Source organism: Eptesicus fuscus, chromosome 13, assembly GCF_027574615.1.
Source record: "Eptesicus fuscus isolate TK198812 chromosome 13, DD_ASM_mEF_20220401, whole genome shotgun sequence".
NCBI lineage: Eukaryota > Metazoa > Chordata > Mammalia > Chiroptera > Vespertilionidae > Eptesicus > Eptesicus fuscus.
The window spans coordinates 22919096-22946370 of NC_072485.1; the positions used below are offsets into that span (position 1 = coordinate 22919096).

At 46.4% G+C, this 27275-nt stretch overlaps 1 protein-coding gene across 1 annotated transcript in view; it reads right to left on the reverse strand.

Annotated features, from left to right (window-relative positions):
• The window catches only part of AMOTL1 (angiomotin like 1), a 145726-nt gene that overhangs the window by 80690 nt on the left and 37761 nt on the right, over positions 1 to 27275 (reverse strand). The gene's annotated exons all lie outside the window — the stretch shown is intronic.

Sequence of the window (27275 nt, forward strand, 5' to 3'; positions counted from 1 at the left end):
GAGTATTTTAAAGGATCCAATCCAAAAGTTAGCTAAAGGAAGCTGATTCACTCTCATGCCACCACCATTCGTCTTTGCTCCACCAGAGCAGTCACCACCATGGGAAGTAAGTCCGACAGGATTGTGTCTTTTAATGAACTTCCTGCTTATTATCTGACACTCCCACAATCTTCAAGGTTTGTGATGCTGTTTACCTGACTTTCCCAGGTGTCCTACTTTAAGCTTATATTTCCTACTCTCTTTTTCTGTTTTTCCTCATCTTTCTCCCCCACCCCATGCAAGCAATCTTGTCTGCCCTTGTATCTTCCAACCTTTTCCGACATGACTAGTCCCTCAGGACACAGGGCCTTACAGAGAATTTCCTATTCTCTGCTTTCCCCAAGGCCCCCAGGTAGAGAGGGTTCATTCATCAGAAAGTTGGTTCTCTGTGCCCTACACAATATAGGAAGGGCCTGCCTCTCACCTGCTTTCGGGGGTCACACCATCCAGAGAAGCCCTTACAGCTGAGCATGGCTGAATGTGAGATGCCTTCCTTCCACCCTGGCACGGGGCCACTGGGCGTGTGCAAAGCCCCACCTCACACCGAGGAAGCAAAGCGAGCCTGGAGGACAGGATATCTATCATCCTTGTCCTGCTCTGCCTGTTCTGGAAAGGGGGGCGGGGGGGGGGAAGGTGGAGGCAAGGAGGGGAAAAGGGAGGACAGAGTAGACCAGAAGAGGTGTGAGAGAACAGAATTGGGGAGACCTGTTATGTGGCGGTCATAATAGTCCCGGAGGTAGGTTGGGCTGTAGAGACACGCAAAGGAAGGAGAAGTATGCAAGAAGTATTTTGCATACACTCTGCAGAGGACCTAGTGACTGGGTGTGGGCAAGTAAGGAAAGGAACTTTACGGTTTACAGCACACTTCAGAGGAGGCAGCTGTTAGCATGAGGTGGTGTGGGATGGTATCTGAGCAAGCCCAAACTGGCAAGGTGGACAGGGCAGCCCCCTGCCTCTCCCTGACAAAGGCCGGTTCAGTCGCGGACCAGACCCAAATGGAGGAGTCCAGGCTGGCCGCAGAACCTCTCCTGAGAAGGACCTCTTACTGCTAAATCCACCCTAGCATTTCTATTTGCTTCTCTCAAGGACCAGATCCCAGGGAGAGTCCCCAGAACTAAACCAAAGCCTCAACCATCACTAGAAACGGTAGATACCTTGATAACAGCCTGTTAACCTGGTAAACTCCACCTCCAGCATAACGCAAATGCCATGCAGACCCACCTTCCACATGACATGAGCCTCCAAAACCAGAAGTGGCAAAATGAGGTTCAAGCTGCTGGCGCAGCCATCCTTTGTTATTCCTCCCAATCAGGTCCACACCAGACTTCCAAGGGAGAGATAAGGGTATAGTTCACTCATAAATGTGTCCCTGTCCTGCCCCGGCCGGTGTGGCTCTGTTGGTTGAGCGTCGCCCTGTGCACGAGTGGTCACCGGTTTGATTCTCGGTAAGGGCACATGCCCGGGTTGTGGGCTTGAACGCAAGAAGCAGCCAAACGATGTTTCATTCTTGCATCGATGCTTCTCTCTCTCTCTCCATCTCCCTTCCTCTCTCTCTAAAATCAATAAAAACACACACAAAAATGGTGTCCCTGTCCCATCATACGAAACCCAGTGATGCTGCCACCAGGGAAGCAGGGCTGATATCTCTCTAGAAGAGCAGCAGCGGATGGAACTTGCTGCGATGGTGGAAATGGCTATTCAGTACTTGAATTGTGGCGGGTGTGACACAGGACCTGAATTCCTACTTTTAAGTAATTTAAATACCACATCTGGCTAGTGGTTACCGTGGACAGAGTAGGCCTAGAACTTAAGAAAAAAAAAAAAGGATAGAATTTTATTTCTCGACTACAAGGAAGCTGAATCTCTGGACAGTCCAGCATCTACTTGGGCTATTTTCCAGCACCAAACGCTTCTTTCTTTTGTCATTACTACACTACACATCAATGTGCCTCCAAAATACGTTTAGAAGCCCTCTGAGCCCCCAGCCCAAGGACCCAGCCAGGAGCCTTCTCCGGGACCCCTCTGCAGATTCCTCTTTACCAGGTCTCCCCAGCAGCAATAAAACTCACCTCAGGAGAGGCAAGTCCATCCCCAAGTCCCTTTGGACACTGTTCCAAAGGCACATCGAGATCCCACAAAATAATAAGAAACGAATTTTGCACCACGTTTTACCTCTTACATAGCCCTTTCACATGCAGTATCTCATATAAGCCTCACAATAACTTGAGATATAAGAATTTAGTAAACACATTTATTTCACAGAGGTTAAGTGACTAGATAAAGCAATATGGTTTGTATATGGCAGCCACAGACCCTAACTTGGCATGTCTTCTAAGTAAGGAGAGGTCATAAGACAATTGAGGGGAAAAATGGGGCTGGGAAGGGGGAAGGAACAAAAGAGTGATTAGAAGAGAGAATAGTTACGTGCATCAACCTGAGACACCAATCAATTTATTTCCATCTCAATCGTTAACATGAGTAGACTCAATTTCAAAGACTTAAGCACTTCAGTATGGGTCCAATTTAAAAGAGGACTGGGCTCTAAAATAGTGGTTCTTAATGTGCGTTCCCCACAGCTGCAGCATCACTTGAGTATTTGTTAGAAATGCAAATTCTCAGGCCCCATCCAAGATCTGAAACAGAAACTCTGGGGGTGGGGCTCTGCTGTCTGGGTTCAAATAAGTCCTCCCAATAATTCTGATGCCCACCCGCATCTGACAGCCTCTGCTGGAGAAATGTACATCTAAGGCCTCATGCGCTTCCTCTGGGGAAGAAACAACCTGGTCAACACGGGAAAGGAAAGGGAGCTGCCAGCTGTGCAGTCTGGGACGTGCCCTGGTGACAGGAGCCCTGGCTTCCTGTACCTCGGGCAATGAACTCCGAACCAGCTCACAACAGCGGACACACCTCCCGCCACCTCCTGTGGCCAGGGCAGAGAGGAAATCGTTCTTTATTCAGAAAAATCTGGGTTTGTGGGTGGGAAAAAGGCATATTTTATGGGCAGTACTAGATTGCGAATAGAGTATTCTAGCTCCTAACCTCATTCAATAAATATTTGGTACATGGCACAAAGTTTCCAACTGTGAAAAGGTAAGCTTCTATGAGTAGGAACTGGGGTTCCAGTTTCTCAGGGAAAGGAGATATATGAGAACACACATAACATTATCAAACCGTTTGTCTCTCTGCTGTTTAATCATAGCAATTATCATCATCATCATCATTGTCATCATCATCATCATCGTAGCAGGCATTTATTGAATGCTTTCAGTGTGCCCAGCACTGTGCTAAATGCTACATATGCATTATTTCATTTCACCCTCATGCAACTTCATGAGGTAAGAACTATTATTGTCTCCATTTTATCCACGAGGCTTCAGCAAATCAAAGTCCCTGAGGTTACGGAGCAAGGAAGAGGCAGGACCAGGAAGCTAACTAGGTCTATTTCTTCCTAAACAATCCAAAATACCACCCCCTTTTACATTTTAATATATACCCAAACTTTATATCTATTCAACCTTATTCATACTCTTTATGCATTTTTTAAGTATGCCACATGCTATTAAAAAAAAAGTCACCAACACCCACGTCCTTCAGCGTGTACTCAGGAACCAGGATGATTCTCACAGTGAAGAATCCGTGGCAATAAAGATATCCAAAAACTGGATCAAAGGCAAGAACCAACTTTACTCCCACTGTGCTCAGGCAGCACGCCCAGGGAAGCCCGCCTGACCACCTGGACCAAAGCGAGCCCTCTCTGCTCAGTGCTCATCACCCGGTCTCGATATGGCCCTTAACACATGGGAATGTCCACACACAACCCCACTCATCAGTGAGCTCTTGAGAGTAGGAACCATATATGACTACTTCATCTGTGAGCTTCCAGAGCACTAAATACATAATAAATGACAGAAGACATACAAATTCTTAAGAGGGTAAATGTGAACCACAATTTGATTATAAAACATAAAATTGTGAAACTTCTAGAAGAAAACGTAGGAGAAAATCTTTGGGGTATAGACCTAGGCCAGTGATGGCGAACCTATGACCGCGTGTCAGCACTGACACGCGTGCCATTTCTGATGACATGCCGAGGATGAAACATTTGCTGCTCCTGAGGATGAAACTTTGCGACTAGAGTCTTGGAGTTAGTTTTTTCCTCAAAGTGACACACTACCCGAGTTATGCTCAGTTTTTTGGCGAAGTTTGACACACCAAGCTCAAAAGGTTGCCCATCACTGACCTAGGCAAAATGTTCTTAGATGTGACACCAAACACACAAACCCCGCCCCCCCCAAAAAAAAAAATCAACAAAGTGAACTTTATCAAAATTAAACACTTTTTTTTCCTGCAAAATATCCTGTTAAAAGGACAAAAAGACAAACTGCATTCTGGAAAAAAAAAAATGTGGAAGCAACATATCTGACAAAGGATTAGTACCTAAAACATATGAAGAACTCTCAAAGCTCAATAGTGAAACAAAATAATAACCCAGTTAGAACATGGCCACAAGACAGAGCAGACGTTCCACCAAAGAGGACTTACAGATGGCAAATAAGTTCATGAAAAGATGTTTAACATCAGCAGCCATTAGGGGCTGCAAATTAACACCACAATAGACTAGAACCCTCATGGGAGCAGCTAGAATAATAAGCAAATGCAGGTGAGGATGCAAAGGAACTGGCCCTCTCACACATTGCTCATGGGAATGTAAAATAATACAGGGAACTCTGGAAAAGGATTTGTCAGTTTCTCAAAAAACTAAACATACACTTACCATACGGAATCAAGCAATCACACTCCCGGGCATTTATCTAATATTAAGAACCCCCAAACTGGAAACAACCTGAATGTCCTTCAATAAGGTGAATGGTTAAATTGTGGCACATACATACCATGAAATACTGCTTAGCAATAAAAGGAAATGGCCTATTGAAAATGCAACAGCTTGGTTGGGTCTCAAGGGTATTGGGCTTAGAGAAAAAGCCAATGTCTAAAGGTCACATACCACATGATTTTATTTATATAACATTCTCAAAATTATAGAGAAGGGGCATGGGGGGAAGGGAGATGGATGTTACTATAAAGGGCTGGCACCAGGGAGATCCTTGAGGTGATGGAATAGTTCTGTACCTTGACTGCGGTGGTGGCTACGGGAAATCTACACATGTAAAAATGCTGCATAGACATATACACACACAAACGTGTGCATGTTAAACTGGGGAAATCTGAATATGCTCTGGGGATTGTACCAATGTCAATTTCCTGGTTCCGCTACACTAATGGCTAAGGAGGTCCCACACACAGATTTAAACATACACAGTAGGATTACGTGACTTCACTTTTTTAAAAAGTAAATCCAATTCCCTAGGGTCTTAACAGGGATATATTTCCTAACACCTTAGAGCATCGATTGACAACCTTTCTCATATCATGGCACACATAAACGAAATACTAAAATTCTGCAGCACACCAAAAAATATATTCTTTGCTGAGCTAACAAAAAAAAAAACAAAAAAAAGTATAGTTGATTCATTCACACTGGACAGCTACCGTTGTGTTAGCTGTTGTCATTTGTTTTTTGACAATCTAAGGGAAAAGCGATCAGTGCCCCTGACCATAAAGTCAGGTATTGCGTGTGTTAAAATTCTCGTGGCACACTGGTTGGTAATCGCTGCCTTAGAGCTATTCCCCCACACCCCTCTCATAAAAGGAAAGCGATGCCTGATGTGTGAGCCCCTCTGGGAGCCCAGGAGTCCTGTCCTAAGTGCTAGGAATGAACATACCCTAAGGTTTCACAAGAAGGGAGGCCAAGGGCCTCCCAAGTTAGAGAACTCAGCATGGTGCCAACACACTAACAAGCGCAGGCATAGCTTCCCGCCAGCAAAAGTAGTGTACTGACCTACCCACAATGGCCAACATCTAAATGTTGTTTTTCCTCCAAGACAAAACAAAGTCAAACCAACAGAATAATTTTTTTAATTGCTAAGCAAACAAACAAAAACTCCAACAACCCCAGACTACTTCCAACAAACCCTATAATCAAAGATGTCCTCGTACTTGACCTCCAAACTACTCCTTGCCTTTCAAGTATTCCATTGCCTAGTGATTCTGGGACTTAAGAGCCTACAAAAATGAATGGAAAAAAAAATAGGAGAAAAATATTCAAAACACTAGAGAATTTCCTGACCTGAGCTTCCACATGCACTTAAAATGCCAGCAGCCACATTTGGGCAGGGTGGGGGGAGGGGTATTACAATTCTCCAAAGAATTGTGCATATCAGAAATACTAATAGGTCTTACAAAGTTTCTTTCTTTTAATTTATGGGCCTGGAAAATCTCTCAGGTTTTTACAATTTATGGGCCTGGAAAATCTCTTTTTAATTTATGGGCCTGGAAAATCTCTCAGGTTTTTACAATTTTTACTAGCAATTCCTTTGTTTCATAGTCATTATTTTTTCTTTAAAAGGCTTACATTATATACGGTAGCCCATGGTTTTGCTTTCCAAGGTTCCAGTAACCTCAGGTCAACCTTAGTCTAAAAATATTAAATGGAAAATTTCAGAAATCAGCAATTCATAAGTTTAACATTTCACACGGTTATGAGCAGTGTGATAAAATCTCACGCCATCCCACTCCATCTGGCCCAGGACGTGACCCGCCCCTTCATCCAGGGTGTACACTACCTGCCCATTTGTCACTTAACTGGCTCGGTTATCAGATGGACTGTCCTGGTATCTCAGTGCTTGTGCTCAGGTAACCCTTATTTTACTTAATAATGGCCCCAAAGCGATTTACATAACTTTTATCTATCTATCTATCTATCTATCTATCTATCTATCTATCTATCTATCTATAAAAGGCTAATATGCAAAGTGTCTCCTCAGGAGTTTGACCAGGAGACTGGGAGTTTGATCACTCACTATGACGTGCGCTGACCACCAGGGGTCAGCACAGAATGAAGGAAGGCCCCGATAGGTCCTGATCGCCAGCCAGGCCTAGGGACCCTACCCGTGCATGAATTTCATGCACCAGGCCTCTAGTTATAGTATATTGTTATAACTGTTCTGTTTTATTATTAGTTATTGCTAATCTCTTACTGTGCCTAATTTATAAATTAACCTTTATCATAGAGATGTATATATAGGAAAAACATAGTATACATAGGGTTCAGTACTATCCGCAGTTTCAGGCATCCACTGGGAGGTAATGGGGGAGTACTGTAGTACTTTATCATTTTCAGAGCACTTCCACAAAATACTAAGTAAAAACAGCACTGGTACTGAGGGGCTGTACTTTTCAACAGAATTCTCACCAGCCAGACTGCCCTCTAATTTCAATTAGCTCAGCCACCTCTCTCAGGCTTGGGTCCACACTCCTGCACAAGGGTGGACCAAAAAAAGGCAGATGCCTCCAGACGAACTGGCCAAGGTAGGCATTCTCAAGTCTAATCAGCAGTGTGCCTGCCCATAAAACCACTCACATTCCTGCATTCATGTGCTTTTCTTAAGGACAGCACTTTAAAATATCATTTAAACTAATGTCCTCCATTAACTTCCATGAAAAGATGTATTTTTAAATGCTTTGATCTCCATGTGCCCTTCCATACATTAGTATTCTTCACCCTCCCTCTGCGCAGAACCTAAAAGACCAAGACGTCTGTGCACTTTAAAAAGAAGGGGAGGGGGGAATGGACCTTCTAAGTCCAGCACCTTCTCCCCCTCCTAGCCACTTGCAGAGGTTACAAGGGTTTCCTTATCTTGAAAATGTATCTCTCCAAAAACTAAACACTCCCCCACCAACACCTCACCAGGGAGAGTAGAGCATCTTTAAAGCCTTCTACTCTATGCCCTACTTACTCCTTTTCATTCTGGTCAAATAAGTGGCTTCCAATCCTTTACCGCCTCTGTAAACAGTTCAAAGTGTATTTAAGTATTGTCCCCGTAAGTCCCATAAAGAGCAGTCATACTAAAGGCACTATACTGCTCAGAGCAATGTGATGGGAAATAAATTTCACATTGGTGTAGAGCAGTGGTTCCCAACCTTTTCGGGCCATGCCCTACCTAGGCATGTCTAAAATCCTGATGCCCCCTCATGTGACATATAATTCTTATTATTCAAAAGTGAACTCCTATTCATGAGGAGAAAGCCTAAAAGGCCATTAACTTAACAAGCTTCAAAGAACATGGCATCCATGAAAGAGAAAAATAAAAGAATGAAAGGACAGTTGAAGTACTAAGAAAGAAATCACTAAGAAATTATTTATAAAATAATAATAATATGAACTGATATGAAAAATAGCAAATGAAGTTTCAAAACATATATTATAGAGAACTAAAATGCATAAATATGTCACAATATATATTTATATACTGTATATGAGGCCCCTAGAACCGTAAGAAATGCAAAAAGTTCACTGTTAATAACTCATTTTCGAATTGCCCCCTTGTGGGGCCTGTGCCCTATGTTGGGAATCACTGGTCTAGATTCTTCAAGAGTTTGCAATCTAGACAGACTCCTAATTGTGAACCTGGATCTGACCACCACAGGGAGCTTCCAGAATCCACAAGTGGTGGGCGCCAGGAGTGGTGGGCAGTCAGGAGTAGGGGTGTCCAGGAGTGCTGGGCAGCCAGAGGAAATCTGTCAGTTTGGCAGGGACTCAAGCAGCAGTTTGGAAGCAGAAAGCCATGACTGTTCAACATTTCAAACTCTGACTATTCTTTTCTTTTTTTTTTTTTTCAGCTTAAAACAGAAAAAAAAAAATTTTGTTTTAATTATATTACACAGGACCAGCTGAGTGAGGTCATTCCATCAAGCCCTGACTTTTCACTTCCCGAAAAGCAAGGACATTTTTTTTTTTTTGGAATCGTAGCTATTAATATCCCTCCATTCTGATTTTACTTGCTTATGGCAAATAACATTGTTTGGAGTAGTCAGAGGCATCTCTGGGTATCATAAATGGCTCTCTACCACCACCACCCAGGACTTAGCGGCAGTACAAAAACTCGACTCTCCTGATATGCCTAGGTCACGGGCAGCCCTGTCGTCCGCACTGTGTCTCGATGGCAAGGGAGCTCAGGGCCCAGGCGCCCAAAATGTTGGTCCAAACCACAAAGCCTCCGGAGGCTGCATGCGGAGGCCCCGGCTGCTGAAGCCCCAGTCCACCCAGGTGATCCACATGCAAGCTGGGCATTTCCCAAAGCATTTGCCAATTGGAGACCGTAAACCAACACCGAAGCCACAAAAGCAAAAAACCTTCGAACAAAACTGGAAAGGGAGAGTCTTCCCTTCCACCAGTCAAGATACTAGAGAGCAAGGCGTGGCGAGGCCAGGGAGCTGCGGGCAGGCGGAGTCGGGAATCTCAGGCTGGGGCTCAAGGGGTCAGTAAACCGGGCATCTTCGCTGCCAGCTCAGTCCAGGCGGCGGAGGCCCTCGAGGTGGGTGCGTGCAGGGGCTGTCAGTCCAGCAGGGCTGACTACCGGGCACGTTAGGCCGCTGCCCAAGCGCAGGGCCTCGGCTCCACTCGGCTGTCATCCATCGGGCGACGCGCCAATCTCCCTCCCGCCACAAATGTCACAATCCAAGAAAAAAAACAGTTCATCTTGGAAAGTTTGGTCCCCCGCCTCCCCTTAGACACCGGATTCTTTTAAACGCGGCATGAACAGCAAGGGAGAGCTAGATGTAACTCCCCGGCTTCTGTCAAATAAACTGGGGAGAACAAAGAAGGAGAAGAAGCTAACGCGATCCAAGCCTTGGCGTCCGGGGCGCAACCCCTTCCTCTCCCCCATCCGCCAGGGCCGACTCCCCCCCGCCGGCAGGAAGGGTCAGGCCGGGAGCGCGCAGCCCGTCGGGCCGGCGGGTGTGCGCGCCTTTGTCTCGCACGGAGGGAAGCGGCCACCCGCCACCCCCTTTCCGCCTCCTCCCTCGGCAGTCCGGAGACCCGGGCGCGGGCGCGTCTCCGAGAGCGCAGCCATATGGCAGGGCCCCTCCGGAAAGGCCAGTCCCCGCGTCCGGGCGCGCCCCGCACCCCGGGGTCCTGGGCCCCGCGGGCGGACACAACTTCCCAGTCTTCGAGGGGGGCGCGGAGCAACAGGGCTCTGTGACCCGACCCGCTGGCACTGGGGGCCTGCAGGGTGGCGCGGAGACGGAGTTCTGCTCTTTATAAAAAAAAAATCTGGGTAAGAGAGCAGGATTCCAGTGGCGATCACTCGGGCCCCTGGCACCGAATCGGCTGCCCGAGTCTCTCCGAGCCGAGGCTATCTCAGCCCCGAGCCCCCGCAGAGGGCACCCAGCCCCGAGCAGCAGGGGGCGGGGAACACTGGGTCCCTCTCGTGGGAGACCTGGACGACGCGGAGGCGCATCCCGAGCGGGGACCTGGTTACCTTTCACCGCAGACTCACAAGTTCCCCGGCGCAACTTTGCCCTCCACATGAGGCGATCATGGCTCGTTCAGCGCCGCGGTGGGAAAAAGGCGGCCGCCAGGCAGCGCGCAGGGCATGGCGTGGGGCTGCGCGGGGAAGCGGCGCCCGACAATCAGCCCCATTCACACAGGAAGCAGGGAAATGCCAGGGCTTCACCTCCAGCCCCAAACCCGACAGCCGCTGCTGGGTCCTAGAGCGTCCCGCGCGCTCCCGCCGCGCGGGTCGGGGAGGGTCGTCCGGGCCCGTCACTGTAACCCTACACTCCACCCCGCCCCGGCGCCCGGCCGCTGGGCCCTAGAGCCCGCCTACAGTCGGCTCCACCGTCCTCGGGTCCAGGAGCCTGCCTGCTGCCAAGGGCCTGAAGCGCCAGCTGACAAGTCTCCCAGAGTTAGGGAGGCGATAGCCGCCCTGTTTTGTCCCCCGCTGCGGTTTAATGAATGTCAGACTGGCCAGTTCCTCTTCCTTCGACTGGCTCTCCCTTCCCACCAGGCTACTCCCGGCAGATATCGGTTTCTTATCGGTCCTCTAAGTCCAGGCTAGGTTCCGTTTAGGATTTTTTTCTTAAGTGGAATTTCCAGGTGAAAAGCGGCCACACACTTTTTTTCTCTTTGCATTATTCCCCAGGCCCCAGGGCTTCTGTCACACGCTGAGATTGGACCACATGCTGCTAACAGATCTTACAGCCTTAGCTATGAAATGTACTGGGAAAACTGTGCATCCTGTGGCCACCAACCCCACGCCGTTCTCTGCCCCAGTGGAGGCAAAGACAGTGACTCTGGGAAAATGTGGCTGCTTCTCCCCCACCTCTTATTAAACCAGGCCTTACTAAGGAACATTATTCACCCACCCCATCGTATTCAATTATACGGGGCAGGCCTTGGGAGCCTGGATCTGGAGACAAGGAACCGCCCCACCATAACATTTCTCCCTGGCTTTCAAAGGCCGGCTCTGCTGCTCCCAGGACGAGAGGCCAGGTGAGATTGCGGTTGCACAGGAAGATGTTACTAGGAGAGTCCGTGCACGCACACCTCTGGTGAGCCTCTCCTCTCCTTCCCTGCCCTTTCACTAGACCAGGATCCCTTCGAGCATTCCTGCCGGATTGTGGCAATCGCCTAATTAGACTGCCCGCAGTTGTTCCCCTTCAGTCATTCCTCTTGGATTGTGTGATCTTCTGATGATTCCCATCTAGTCTTCTGATTCCCAGGATGGCTAGCTCAGGAACCTGTTCTCCAGATAAAGTCCAAATGCAGTCATTTAACCATTATTTACCAAATGCCTACTCTATTTAAAGTCAGCTGTCCTGGTACTTGGTAGCACACAAAAGCAGCTAAGCCCTTCAAAGATTTATTTCAGAAGACAAGATATGCAAACAAAACAGGAAGGCAACAACACAAGGGCTGGAGGTGCCTGGAAAAGGTGGAGAGAAGTTCTGAGTGCAGGAGAAAGGAGAGCATTGAAGCGTGGTGGAGCTCAGAGGCAGCTAGCCTTTTAGCATAGACTGGGGAAGAACAGACAGAAAAAGGAGGGCAGGAAGGAAGGAAGGAAACTCACATTTATTAATTGGCCTCTATTAGATACCATACTGTATCCTAGGAGGCAACAGAATTTGTAAGTTACAAGCACCCCTGGGAACAAAACAGGCATGGATTGAGTCATAGTGCAACCACTCACCATCTGTGTAACCTTGGGCCAGTTGCCTAACTTCTCTAAACCTCAGTTTACGCGGTGATGAAAATAGCACTTAAGCCTCACAGGGTGGTTGTAGGACTGAATAGAGTAACAAACATAGAATATTTAGCACAATGCATGTAAGTGCTCACCATAGACTGGCCATTATTATTTCAACCAAGCCTCCAATCGCCCTGTAAGGCAGAGAGGATCTGGGAAATAGTTGTAGGAAGCAATGACCTGAGAGGTTGGGGCAAAGGAGACGGGAAGGAAGAGATACCATGTAGAAACCAAGTCTTTGAAGATACCAAATACAATGAAGAAAGATACCAAACCTTTGGAGCAAGATTTTACTCTTTTCGCGGACTAGATGGCTATCCTGGGAAAAAGAGCAAAGCAATCAAGCTATCCCAGATTTTGGACCTGCGTCGTAGGGAGAATGGACCGTTCTTAGAAGAATGGGTCATTGGACCCATGATGGAAGCATGGGAGAGACTGACAGAGGAAACTTGTCTGAGAAAGATGTTAAGAGACTTACTGTCCCCTGAGCAAGAGGAAAGAAGAAGAGCTTGGGTGAGAAGCCGAAAGAGGTATAGAGGGGGGAAAATGAAGCTGTGAAGATTGGTTTACCTGGCATGCCCACAACAAAAAATTGGGGAAAGAAGGAGGAAGAAGAGGAAGAGGTTGGAGAAGTAGAGAACTGGGCAGGTTTAAAGGCATGGAAGACAGGAAACTTAGGAATTTGGTCCCATTCTCAAAAGTTACAGATGCCTCGACTTCTGATGAAGTGACAGGCACAGCTTGTGGGCTCAGGAATCTTCTGATTCAATTAGGTGGACCAGCCTAGACTCTCCATATTGATACCAAGGGATAACACAAGTCAAATGCATGGCAGCATCGGCAGAAAGACCTGCTGGAGGCCCATTTCCCCCTCCATATACCTTAACTTCAACTATTAATAATCACTATATCAAATATGGAAAGTGAATTATCTTCTACATCAATTACATCTGAATCTATTGTTCAGGAACTAAGGCCTGAGAAAAAGACTTTGGGTCTGACTAGCAAAAGATCATGAATACCACTTTACAATAATATTTGGCTGGAGATTCCAAAGTATGGGCCAAATAGGAAGAAGGTGTGTTAATAATAAAAACTGAAGGCAGCTTCACTCTCAGCCAGGTGAACCAGTCAGCATCTGTGTTTTCTTTGGATCTGCACAAACACTCTAAAGGTCAGCATCTTCCCTTTCTAAAGTGACACGGGTTGTCTTTTACTCACCCCTAGGAAAGTTAGGAAGGTGATGATGGAACAATTTCAGCGTTCTCAGGGACAGCTCAGAGAACTGTCTCCAAACCGGGCAAGCACCAGGATGTACCAGACAAGCACAGAGGCCAGAAGCAGGGTATGGTAATAGGCATCCAGGGAAAGGAGAATGAACTTGGCCTTTAGAGTAAATCCTATGTTCTAGTCCTGGCTCCACCTATTTCCAACTATGGAGAGTAACCTAACAAGAGCCTCGGCTTCCTCCTCTGTGAAATGGCTGCCATATTACAGGTTACAACAAAGCATTATGGGAGCACAAAGGAGTGACCGATTTTGCAGGATTGGAGGGGTGAGGGGGGAGGCAGGGAGAAGTTTCCAAAAAATCCATGTACTGAGAGAAAGATATTACTAGCAAAGGCATGGGCATGTCACATGGGCATTTGCCTCCTCTGGAGATTCTGACACACGCCTTGCCTCATCTTGCAAACTACTGACAGGAACAAAATGCAGGGACTACTGGGAGTGCCTGAAGTAGAGGGTGCAGGGAGAATATTGCTCTGACAAGAGGAAGGGCAGGGGATGGGCTTTTGCCAGGCCAGAGTAATGAAGAATGGAAGAGTGACAAATGAAGAGGAGGAGCATGAGGAAGGCAAGTGGAAGATACACAGGTGAGACACCTCTGTAGTTCTGGAAACTGCAGATGCCTTAGATATGAGGGAACTGCTCCTAGGAGGATTTAGATGTATTGTAACAGATAATCTGGAAACCCTGCTCTGTTTGAAACTCACCCAAAGACTCTTTGATTATGAAAAAACTTCCCAACAAATATGTATTAAATACCTCCTAAGGGCCAGGGTCTATACCAACCTACACAGGTGTTTGGCTCAGTTAGTAAGCTATGGATCGGCCTGTTTGTCTGGATGTTATTAGCTTCATGCCCATGTGACACACCGGTCTCTTCTTGCCTCACGACTTTCTCCTGTGAACTTATTATTGATATGCACTAAACACACCATTTGTTCTATATAAAACATAAGAAACAGAGAGTAAGTATGAACTTTCCCAGGGAAATGCACCTACAACAAATAGCTAAAGAGGAAAGGTAGAGACATTGGTCCCAAACGAACCCGAGGTCAGCTCCTGACTGAAATACGGAGTAGCTGTGAATATAAAGAGCCTGGCATACAGCAGGTATTTAATAAATGATAAGCATCTTAATTAGTACTTGCCACTATTACTACAGAAACCTTGGGAGTATTGAAGGTCATACTTTTTGGTTGATTATCTCAGGGTTTCTCAGCCCTGGCACTATTGACATTTTGGGTTGATAATTTTTTGTTGTGAAGGATTGATCTGTGCATTATAGGATGTTAACAACATAGGCCCCCTAGATGCCAAGTAGCAACACCCCACCCCAAACCAAGTTGTGGTAACTAATAATACCCCCACAGATACTGCCAAATGTCTCTTATGAGACAAACTGCCCCTGGTTGAGAACTGAGTTAGTTGACTAACTTAAGTTGCCTAGTTTACAGGCTCCCAAGCTTCTAACCATATTGATCATTCTACTGAGTTATTGGGTGAATCCAATTGCATACTAATAAGAAGCAGCCTCGGTTTCATTTATCCTGTAGTATATCACGCTAGAATAGTTTCTTCTCCCTTTGCCTCTTTTCACGAACAAAAAACTAATCATGGGTGCAGGGTGGAGGGGGTCAATGGGGAAAAAAGCTGACATCTGTAGTACTTTCAACAATAAAGATAAATTTAAAAACTATAAAATACCAGCCAAAATACTAATCATGTTTTACTCTCTTATTTCCAAAGATGATATAGACAATTTTTTCCCCCAAAACTGGGATTGTACTGAGTTCCTAAAATAACAGCAACACAAGATCACTATTGAAAACAAAGATTGTCACAATACTTGGACATAACTTAGGTCAGAATGTTCATACTTAAGATCCTTTGTGGTTGCCATTCTGAAAGGGATGCTTGGGTGTTTTATTCAGAAAACATGTCCTTTCTGCCCATAGCTAGAAGGAACAGTGAGAAGAATGGCCCCTCCACAACTTATACAACAGTTCTCGTCCTCCTCTTTCTAGAATATACACTAAACACCATCATGTCTTGTACTTTAAATGCCAAAGACAGAGAAATGGGGAAGCTCTCACCATTCCTAATGGCTTCAGCTCCTCTGGATGGTTCAGTTCAGGAGAAAAACTTGTTTTACAGCATAAACTAAGAGTGGGGTGAGGTGTTAAAATTTAAATGATATTATTCATCTGGAAATCAGGAAGTACTTATTGTGTATCTGTGATACAGCCAATATCATACAATGCAGAACAGTCTTCAGAAAAGTCCAAGGTAGAAAGTGAAATAATTAGAAATAATCAGAAAAAAATAAGTCCTAAACAGAAGGATTAACTGAAAGGAAAGCACAATACAGTTTGAAAGAAGGCAAAACTATGTGAGCGCTACAATGGTTCATTCATTCATTCATTCAAAAAATATTATCAATTACATTGAATGCACTCCACTAGTTGCCCAAATATGGTATGGGCTCTGTCTTACTAAATGTATACAAATAAATCTATGATACAAATTTGTCCATGTGTGATGAAGAAAAGGAGCAATCACTGAGACTAACAAAGGAGAAGGGTGGCTTCTTAGAGGGGGTGAGAAGGGAAGCTTCTGGAAGGTGATGAAGAAGGGAGAGCAAACAGCAGGTGCAAAGAACTCGAAGCAGGAAAGAGCTCAATGAGTGTTAGAAACAAAGGAGGCAAAGGGAGAGAGGACCTGCAGGTACCCGGTACCGAGGATCCAGGGATGGGCCCAGGAAGAATTCCTTAGCCATGGCACCAGTCTCCCTTATCCAGTGTCTGGGAATGGACCCTTTCTATTCAACCTTTATGACAGAAGGTTTATACAGATGAGTTTCAAACCAAGTGCAAGTGAGAAAGGAAACATCAGAAAATGACCAACTGGGGGTAAAATATAAAAGGATTAAATAGAAACAACCTGAAAGTAAACTCCACAGTCTATGCATTTGATCACAATATTTATACAAAAGATGCAATCTCTCTAGAGGCTTCCAGGGAGCCCCATTAAAAAAGGGGGAGACCAGGATCCCCAGTCCAGTAGGGCAGTGGTTCTGAAACTTTAGCTGCATCAGTCACCGGAAGAGCTTGTTGACGCACAGCTTCTGATTCAGTAGGTCAGGGTGGGGCCCAAGAATTGCATTTCTAACAAGTTCCCAGATGACCCTAATGCAGCTGGTCCATGGGTCACAGGTTGAGCACCACTGGTGTAGAACATTTGGGGGACCTACCTTTCTATGAACGCAGAATCCCAACCTAAGTAAGGCAATTGGCAAGAGTCATTGCAGGAGAAGAATAGTCAAAGCCCAGTTCTCAGTTCTGATCTAGCATGTACATGAGTAGTGTCTCCTCTGTGCCAGGTGATTTCAAACACTATCTCATTTTATCGGTACCTGAAAGGTAGGTATTATCACCCAAGTTTTACACATGAGGGAAAAGTCTACGTGAGGTTATGTGAATTCCCCGAGGTCAGGTGGCTTATAAGTGACAGAGGCAGGATTCAAGCCTGCTTTAACCACTGCATTACTTTCCCTGGCAAGCAAGCAGTTCCTCCCCACAGCTCACCTGGACAAGAGAGCTGCACCCCCAAGTCCAGCCTGGGTGAACCAGTGGAAAGCACTCTGAGGCCTGACCCTAGTGTAGCTAGTGATGGATGGGCTCACAGACTCTTGGGGGCTGCTAGGGACCTGAACGTCTACTTAGTTTTCCACTTCTTATGGAAGGGACTAAGATCTATTAAGCCTCCACAAAATCACTATGCTAGGCATGTAACAAACATCCTCTTTTTCTAAACCACCAGAGGTGGTTTCCAGTCTGTGGGGCACAGTTAAGTATCTTAAAACACAGGCTGAGAAGTCAGATGGGCCTGGGATCAACTCCCCTTCTGCCACTCTTTCGTTATCTGACTAGTTAACCCACTTGACCTTACTAAAGCTTGGTTTTCCTTCTTTTAATAAGTAGTAGTTAACAACAGTATCCACCTTAAAGGTTGTGAGAAATTCATGAGTCAATAGCATGTAAAGCTCTCAGCACAGTGCTTAGCACGCAGCACATACACTATAATTAATAGCTATTATTATCAATTTATTATCCATTTTCTTTCAAAATATGGTCACATTAGAGGACTTTTAATTGTTGTTCTGATAGACTGTGCTAGACACACAGTTTCTTTTTGTTTACATGTCCTGCGTTTTGGAATATTAAATAGGTAAATCCAGGATATATGAATGATGGGCATCTTGATTTCACCACCACCCCTGCCCCAATTAAGAAAAATATCTCCAGATATTGTTATAGACAAAACAGGGGGGAAATGGTCTAGATTGTATATTTTAGGCAAATCTATAATAATAAAAGCATAATATGCTAATTAGACCGGACAGCTGTATGACCTTCCAGATGTCATTCCGGACGTCCTTCCAGACAAAGTCATGGCGGTGAGAGCTGAGGCAGAGGTGGTTAGGGGTGATCAGGCAGGCAAGTGAGCTGTTAGGGGTGATCAGGCAGGCAAGCAGAGTGGTTAGGGGTGATCAGGTAGGCAGGCAAGCAGTTAGGGGCAATCAGGCAGGCAGGCAGGCCAGCGGTTAGGAGCAAGTGGTCCTGGATTGCAAGAGGGTGCAGGCCAAGCTGAGGGAAACCCAGCACCCTGTGTAGGAATTTCATGCACCGGGCCTCTAGTTTAAAATAATTAAATAACCATCGCTAAATAGGTATCAATTCATGGAGTGATAGTAACATGGTTGCAGGCTTGATATCAAGGAGTCTGATGACCCCATTATGCCAAGTATTGGTCAAGTTATACAGTGAGATCATGTGCTCAGTTTTCAGTGCCAGATTAAAGGGAAACACTCCTCAACTGTCAGGCAGTCAGCCGATGTCGAGCAGGATGGGAATGAATGGAGAAACCAGAGCATATTAGGAAGATAACCAGCATGGAGAAGAGGTGTTTAAGATACAATCTGATAGCCAGATTGTATGAACTTATGGATGAACTTATTCTATATTCACTATATAACACACCAGAGCATTGCTTTCAAAGAGCAGTTGGCAACCCATTAGTGGAAATTATTGAACAGCATTTTAAATAAATAAAATAAAACATATTAGAAAACATCAGATGCAGCCCATCTAATAAGGGTATAATTGTTATACCACAAAACTTCAACTTTGGTTGTATTCATATTAAAAATTGTACATGTGAGTCTAAATGTAAAATGTACCCTTATGTTGGATCATGGTAAAAACATTTTTTTTAAAGGTCTAGAACACAAATATGGAGAACTGCGTTCAAGAATATGAAGTCAGGGTTCAGCTGTCGACACAGAAAGTGTTGTAAGAATGGTCACTGCAGATCTAGACCAGGTTTTCTCAGGAGGCTCCTCCCACATACACACAACACCCCCTCTGGTGACGACCTGGCACAGGCTGAGTGACCATGCATTAAGGAAGGAGGACCCTGGGTGTTCAGGGGATGAGAACGCCGAGATGCTCTGACTCTTCCAAATGGAGTAGATTAAACCTCAGCTTCAGGTTACAAGAGAGAATGGAGGGAATGAAAACCTCCATACGCAGACTCTGGAAGTCCTGCAGCCAATCCAGAAGGACTGGCCCGTGGTACGTGTTACATGAAATGGAGCGCACATCAAATCCCTGAAGTTGTCCAGGATTTCTGCTGCAAGAAGGATTAATTTTTGCATCCATTTTCTAGTGAGGTGATAAAATAAGACACCGATGAGCAATCGCATCTCCTTGACATAAGCACCCGAATGGAGTCCAATGGGGACTGAGTACCGACGACAGGAACGGAGCCGTGCTTGAGCTCACCTCCTAACAAAGCAAGCCAAACGCCATGCAAGGGCAAAGCAGCCCAGATGCTCCCACACCCAGGGCTGCCAGATAAACCCCCAGTCGGACTTGAATTTCAGATAAGCAACAAAAGTTTTTAGTTTAGTATATCCCAAAAGTTGCAGGGGACACATATATACTACAAACAACCATTTGCTTTTCACCTGAAATTCAGCTTTAACTGGTATGCTGTATTTTTGTTTGCTAATTCTGACAATACCTTCCTAGGCTAGGCTATGTCCCTATACTGCTTTAGAGGGTTCCTCAGCCTCTCATGTGGTAAACAGTGTGGAATGGCAGCTCCCAGGAGCTGAGAGCAGTACAAACAACAATGATAATCCTAATGGGGAAGGAGTGAAATTCACACGCTTTCTCCCATGGAACCCCACTTAGCCAGATGTATGGACCTTTTACTGGTGGGACAGACTCCTTGAGCCGTGAAGATATGCGCATTTCAGGAAGGAGTTAATACGGTTACAGTCCCATTGTGTAGCATTTCCATGTTAACCCCAAACTGGCCTGAGGCAGAAGATTCAGTGTCATTCACCGGCACTCCATTATCAGTGACAGGGCCCCTGGAGGAGGAGCTGCTGTGGCTGAGGCCAGCTGTTAAGGCAGACAATGCTGTTCATGCCCTGGACCTCTGTTCTTCAGGTCACACTGGGACAATTGCTCTCCGCCAGGAAGCCTGCCTGGCTTCCCTGGACCTCCACGACTGGGTCAGGTTCCTCTTCTCTCCGGCCCCCTGCTCTCCTTGCATACTGCCCTTACAGCACTCATCCTAATCATTGCAACCCTCCACTGGGGCTGGAGGTGGCAGGTGTCCAGCAAGAACGCAGTCTAGCCCTAACCAGTTTGGCTCAGTGGATAGAGCGTCGGCCTGCAGGTTGAAGGGTCCCAGGTTCGATTCTAGTCAAGGGCATGTACCTTGGTTGCGGGCACATCCCCAGTAGGAGGTGTGCAGGAGGCAGCTGATTGATGTTTCTCTCTCATCGGTGTTTCTAACTCTCTATCCCTCTCCCTTCCTCTCTTTTAAAAAGCAATAAAATATATAAAGAAAAAAAGAACTCAGTCTACAGCAAATAGGGAAATCTGGAATCCCTCTTTTGAGTTTTGGGGGAAATGGCTTTTAGAGCCAAAAGGAAAATATGTTTTTTAAAAAGGATGGAATAATCTAAATTCTCTGGCTGGTCAGCCACGAAGGGCCGGAATAATGGACTTTTCTTTTTGGTCAACAGTCAGAAACAGCAAACCTTTGGGGACAGAAAGAAAGGAGCCCTGGCAGGTTATAAGTCCCAGCAGTAGACTATCATTCAGTCCCCTTCAACCCCAAGCTTTCCCTAGAGTCCATTTCAGATAAGGTTCCACACCCACAGGTCCTTTCTCTATTTTCTTAAGAACCTGGCTGGTGTGCTCAATGGTTAGAGCGTCGGCCCTCGTACTTGGGTTGCAGGTTTGGTCCCTTACCCTAGTTGGGACACATGCAGGAGGCAACTAATCGATGTATTTCTTTCACATCAATGTTTCTCTCTCTCTCTCTCTCTCTCTCTCTCTCTCTCTCTTCCTCTTCCTCTCCCTCCACTCTCTCTAAAAATCAATGGAAAGAATATCCTCCAGAAAAAAAAATAAAGAATCTGAAGTTTCCATAAAGTGCTGACTATTAAACAGTGACCTGAAAGCAGCTACAGCGCCTGTCCACTCTGAGAAGAGGCTGAAAATAAATCTTGCCAACTCTGTATGTGGGGGTACAAAGGTCACCGGGAGAGGAGGATTAAGCAGCGATAAATGTACACGCATATTTGACATGAAAATAACCCCAGGGGTGCCCTGCCGAGGAGTGTCACATCCAGCAGTCCTGCAAAGGAGGGCGTTTCAGCAGGCAGCAGACGGCGAGAGACAGCAACCCACCCCTGAACAGCTGTTTCCCCATTTTGCCAAAAAGCATTCTTTCTAAATCATTTTTATAATTTGACCTGTTCCATTTTCTGGCAGAGAGCCCCAGGAAGGCAAGCACTGCCCTTTCTGTCCACATTCCAGCTGAAGATGGGAAAAGGAAGGAGGGAGCTAGAGGAGGAAGCGGAAGGACACTGACCTGGGGGACCAGAGACAGAAAGGGGGCAGGGAGAGAGAGATGAGGCCAGAGAGAAGAGGGGAGAAAAGAGCAAAGGGTAACAGGGAGAGAGAGAAACAAATGGTATCGAATCATTTTGATGGGCCCACCCTGGGCCAAACCAGTTTGAGAGAAACAAAAACAAACAGGACACATTCCAGAATGATCTTCCAGTAAGAATGTGACCCAGAAACCAGAATCACAGTACTCCTGAGCAGACCAGGCTGCGCATTAACACCCTTTAGACTCCAGTGTCCTTAACACGGGAAGAAATACCATCCTTTCTAGGTAGTCGTGATTGTGTTTAAGATCCAGGAATAACTCGACACAGTCTTTTTCTAGACTTCTAGGAAAAACATCGCTTTGGCAAGAAAATGTCCTTTCCATTTTCGCATTCATGCGCGCCACACGTGTGTGTGTGTGTGTGTGTGTGTGTGTGTGTGTGTGTGTGTGTGTTTTATCCCACTGTTTCCTATCTCCCTTGCTCTTTTTTCTTAGCCAAGGTAGCTAAGCATTTAACCCTCAGAATGTATTGTCATTTTCCCTTTCCTACTCCATTCTCTCCCAGAAAGAAAACTCCACCTCCTGGGCAATGTGTAGTATCACTTTGTAAACACACATCTAGGGAGCCGTGATGAATTTTACACCTGAGCCTGAGTCCACTTGCCTTCAGTTATGCGTCCAGATTTCTCTCCAGGCTTCTACTGACCTGCCCTATATGATGCTGCTGCAACGGTTTTAGTTTACTTTAGAAATCACCTCCGCGCCATACGAGGTTTCCTGTCCCAGGTACTCTACACTGGCATGCAGAGCAGGAAGAGCAGGAAGTGAATGAAGCTCAGAGAAATCTTTCTGGTTGTTGCTTCAAATCCCATGACAGAAAATTCCTTTAGCGCATATTGATCACTATGTGATGGTCTAATAAAATATTTATATCTTTTGAGTACCTACCATTCACTTATTCAACAAGTATATGTACTGAACAGCCATATACTGTACTGCCAGGCTCTGTGCTGGTTACTTTCGCATGTTATGTATTTAACCCACAACCAGGTCTCCCTGGGAGGAGGGCACTTGTCTATTCTCCTCCGCAGGAAGCTGCGATGGGCTCTGGAGCCAGAGATTATATTTTGAATCTAAACTTTGCCTCTAACCAGCTGTGTTAGATGATTTGGACAGATAATTTAACCTCCTGACCCTCCGTGTCCTCCTCCATGAAGTGAAAATCATTTCTGCGGCTTCACTGAGTTGTTCTGAGGATGAAATGAGCAGTGTGCCCAACAAGATCAGTAATAGAACAGACTGAGTTGCCGGGATTTAGGGAACCCGGACAATAGTGAACAGTTCTGTGAATGTTTTGTTGCAGCCTGGAGGTCAGACCACACCCCTGGCGTAGGGTGAGGTTTCCTGTGAAGGGAATTGAATTTTCCACTGTCAATCACCCTGAGAAAAAGCTAAACTGGGGTGAAAACTCCCTTCCTCTCGGAAGCTATGTCCTGGGATTGCGGCGGGAGGAAGGCAGGAGAAATAGCTTCCAAGGGTGGTGAGACCTGGGGTGGGTCCAGGGGTGGGGTGCCTGGCCCTGGCTGTTTGGAGGCTGGCTCAGAGCTGCCCATGGTGCCAGCCTGATCCCAGACTCTCAGTGGGGCTAGGCTTGTGTAGTAATTAGAAGGGCCTGGGTCCATTCTGAGGCTGAAAGAGTACAGAGGAGAGCAGTGTCCTCACCCCTTGAGGCCAGCATAGGTTAGCACAAGGGGAAACCAGTCAGATTCCCAGCAGACGAATGCCAAGCCTCCAGGTTCTGGAGTGAGCTGGGGCCGCAGCAGTGATGTCTGGAGACATGTGGTCACTGGTTTCTTAAGAGGGGACTTGGAGCAGTTGTCACGGTGACCACGAGCCTCAGCTTCCCTGGTGAAAGGCTGGAGCAGCCAGAACTAACTCCGTGGATGGAAAGGAGCACCCCCTGAGAATTCTTGGACATAAAATTGGGGAATCGCCTTAAAGAAAGACTTGCTTTCTTAGCAAAATGGGCAGGCACATGCTCAGAAATCATTGTATTTGGCGGGACTAATGTAGGGGACATGATTTAAACTCCAGGCTGGGAGGCCGAGCAGACTGTTTACACACGTAAAGAGCCCGGCACCAAGTAGGTGAATGTGAAGTCTAGGACCTTTCTCCTTATTCCTCCCCAGGATGGGAGGGAAGAAACTTTGGATTCAGGATGTATTTGACTTGGAACAGATTTTTCATAACTCTTGGGTCTTGGCGGAACCTTCCAATACTGGGTGGGGAAGAGGAGATGAATGGCAACCTTTTTAAAACTTATATGTTAAAAATTAAATCTTTCAGAAGGTTTTGCCCATGCCTGAAGGTGTCAGAGCACTTGCCTAGGGACATGAAAACATAGTAAATGTCTAATGATGGTTATTTCATTTGCGCCTTCCTCCTAAAATGATTTGCTCCTCACAGCCACGCTCGGAAGCTGGTGCTGCTATCATCCCCATCGTACCAGTCAGGGCCCTATCGGAATGGATAGTGTGCCCGAGAGGAGTGCCCGAAGGAAGTGAAGAAGGGACTGCTGACAAAAGTGTGTGGGGGGAGGGCAGGGTTAAGGGAAAACAAGTGATGAAGAAGCACCCGGGGCTGTTCCCACCCCTCAGTCGGAAAGGAAGGTTCCAGAATCCAGCAAGAGCTGATGCCATAAGAGAGGGTGACTCTAGAGGAGCTGAAGCCTAGAATAACACAGCCTCCTGAAGGGAAGGGAATAAGTAGCGAGACATCTTCCTCTCCACCCTCCCATATCCCACCAGTGCCTCTCACTGGCCAAATCCAACTGCAAGCCAGAAGGTGACCCGTTTCAGAAGGTAAGGTTTCCAGGGCACAAAGCAGAGCGCTGAGTGGGTCTACAAGAGTATCAGAACATAGTCAGCACATGGTTTTACAGGTTAGGAAGCAGGGACAGGGATTAAGTGCCCTGCCCATGGTCGTAAGGCAAATCAGAGGTTGGGCAAAAACCAAACCTACATGCTCTTAAGCACTAACCATGGTTTTAACACTTCCATTTTTAAGAATAATAGAAGATAAATTGGATAAGCCTAAGAAACGAACAAAGGAGAGAGAGAAGTCACAGGTCAAAGGATTCAGTCCCCAAGGCACCATCACTACGAGCAGAGAGGCCAATCTTAAAGCTGTATCATCACTATGAAAAGACACAGCATCCCAGGCCAACTCCCTCACTCACTTGTGCAACAAGCATTTATTGAAGATTTACCTGGGCCGGGCACTGTGGTGGCTGCTAGATTTACCAAGAAGAATGAGGGGGCCACAATCAAGGGAGGTATCAGACACTCTGGCTACATATGGGAATCACTGGGGGGATGACTTTAAAAAACCACACGTGCTGATAAAACACTGGTGTTTGGGACTACACTTCAAGGATTCTGGTACAGCTGGTCAGAGTCAGGACTTTTAATAGCTCTGCCCATTCGAATGTGCAGGCTTGAGAAACACTAGCAGGACATGACACGTGGGCTTAGTGTCAAAGGAGGAGGAGGAACCAGCCATGGGAGGGGAGTGGAGAGGAGGAAAGGCCCACAGACAAAGGGAACCCATCTGATTTTGGAGACCTCCCCATAGTTCAATATGACCAGAAGGTTATAGCGAGTGGGGGTAATGCAGAAGGTGGGGGTCCTCCTACACCAAACCAATCCTCTAAGTAGTGGGGAGTCAACCAAGGCTATTAGACAGGGGCAGACATGGTCACAACTGGGTTCACCCCAACTCCCTAGGCATCTCTCTGACCTCCTGAGATGGCATCACTTCTACCTGTGGATGGGACGACAGAAAGGCTTTGAAGAGGTGTGGGCTTTGCCTCCTTACCCAGTGAAACTGCCGCAGGAGTGAGTCCATATTTCTGAACTCTCCATCGTGGGCAGCCTTCAACATAGCATTCATCCAGAGATATATGCCTTTTCAAAAAACCCCTTTTCTGGTAACTTAATTTCATTATGTGATCTGAGAATGAATTCCTCAAGGAGCCAGCTGTGGTACACTGGGAGACTGATAGGAAAATGTGGAGGTGAAACAGACTACAGATCATGCCACAAGCAAGTGGGGGGGCTGTTACCAGAGGCCTCGTTCCTTGTGCTGCTTCAGGGACAAATAACTGAACAATTACACTGACCTGACCGCTCTGCCTGAGCACCTGCTTTTGGGAACTAGCGACACTGCTGAGAAAACTGTAGAAATAAAGATGGTTTTGGTTAGGAGGCGGGACAACTTATAAGAACTATTCCATCCTTCACACATGGGAAATAAATATCTTTCAAACAAATCATGGTAATAAGACAACAACAACAAATACTTCCTGAATACCTGCACTTACAGCACGGGGTGCTTGACGTGCACCATTATAGCATCCATGCAAGGTCTCCCAGTGGGTTGCTGAGATACTGAGGCCAAGAGCACTTGGGACACCTGCCCAAGGTCAGTCACAGTAAGTGCAGTGATAGAACTAAGTTTTCATGACTTACCTCTCCCTCCACCCTTATATTCTAGCGGGGGGAGGGGGGGGTGACTCTGTGCTCCTCTGTGCTCCAGAAAGGATGACTGCCTGACAAGCTCATCGACGGCTATAAGAGGCATTGTTCCTGTTGTGTCTAAGACAAGCACCAAACCCTATCCCGATTCTTTCCAAGGGAGAAACCCTGCTCCCTCTTTGACCCGAATAGCATGGGAACAATGCAGTGCCATCCAGTGAGCCGCTCTGTCAGAGAGAGGATAACCCTTCGGAGGACACCAGGCGCCCAAACAGCATGGTACTAGAATGTGAGTAATAAATACCCAATAGCTACGGGCACCGCTGGCTTCAGGCCCCTCGCAGCCTATCAGGAGGCTAGAACTGGACGACACCTTAGAGGTCACCTGGCTCAACCCCGGCTTTTCCATGATGAGAAAACAGGCTGGTTAGCATGTCTACTAAGGAAGATGGAGCAGAGTGAGGGCGAGAACCCTGGTCTGACTCTCGGACTTGTGATCATATTCCCTGTCACCCTGGACGCCCAGAGCCTCATGATACCTCTAACACTCTCATTTCCTCGCGAGAAACTGGACTTGCCCCACAGGAAAGCTGTAGAGAAGAAAGGTTGTTTTCTTATTCTCTGCCGGTAATTGGAAGGGCTCCCCTGTTTATCAGTGGCTCAGCTGGGCAGTCCTGTCAGTCTCAGAGAGAGAGAGAGATGGGATGGAAGAGGGTCAAACACCTGGGCCCTTCTGGGACATAAATCATTCTGTGAATGCAAACGATTTAGCATGGTTTCTCAGCGCAGGAATGCCCTTCCTGCCACTGCTTATGCTTATCTATACTTTAAAAGGACCAAACAGCTTCTGTCACACTGTGGAGTGCCAATGCTGGCGACGTTAACATACGATTATCCACACGTGGAGCAAATCACTAAGAGTTCGCTTTCTCAAAAAAAAAAATCACTTCATGCAAATACAGTTCAGATGTCATTTGCATTTCATAAAAGGATTCACCATCGTTTGTCTTTAAAAGCTAGTTTTGCTCACGCGCTTAATTTATGATTCCATTTACAGAGATGGGATTGCCTCACAACCTGTCAGAAACACATCTGAATACAACAAGGTACCGGTCTCTGCCTCAGAATGCCATCCTTGACCCAGACCTAGAAACCAATGCAAGGCTTGGCTGAGATGGAATTTTACTTCAGGCGGTGTGGGACTTGACCCCAGGCTGAGAGGGAAACTCCGCACCCACGGCTGAGAAGGGCACTCTGGATAAACACTGTTAAACAGTCATTCACCGTAGGA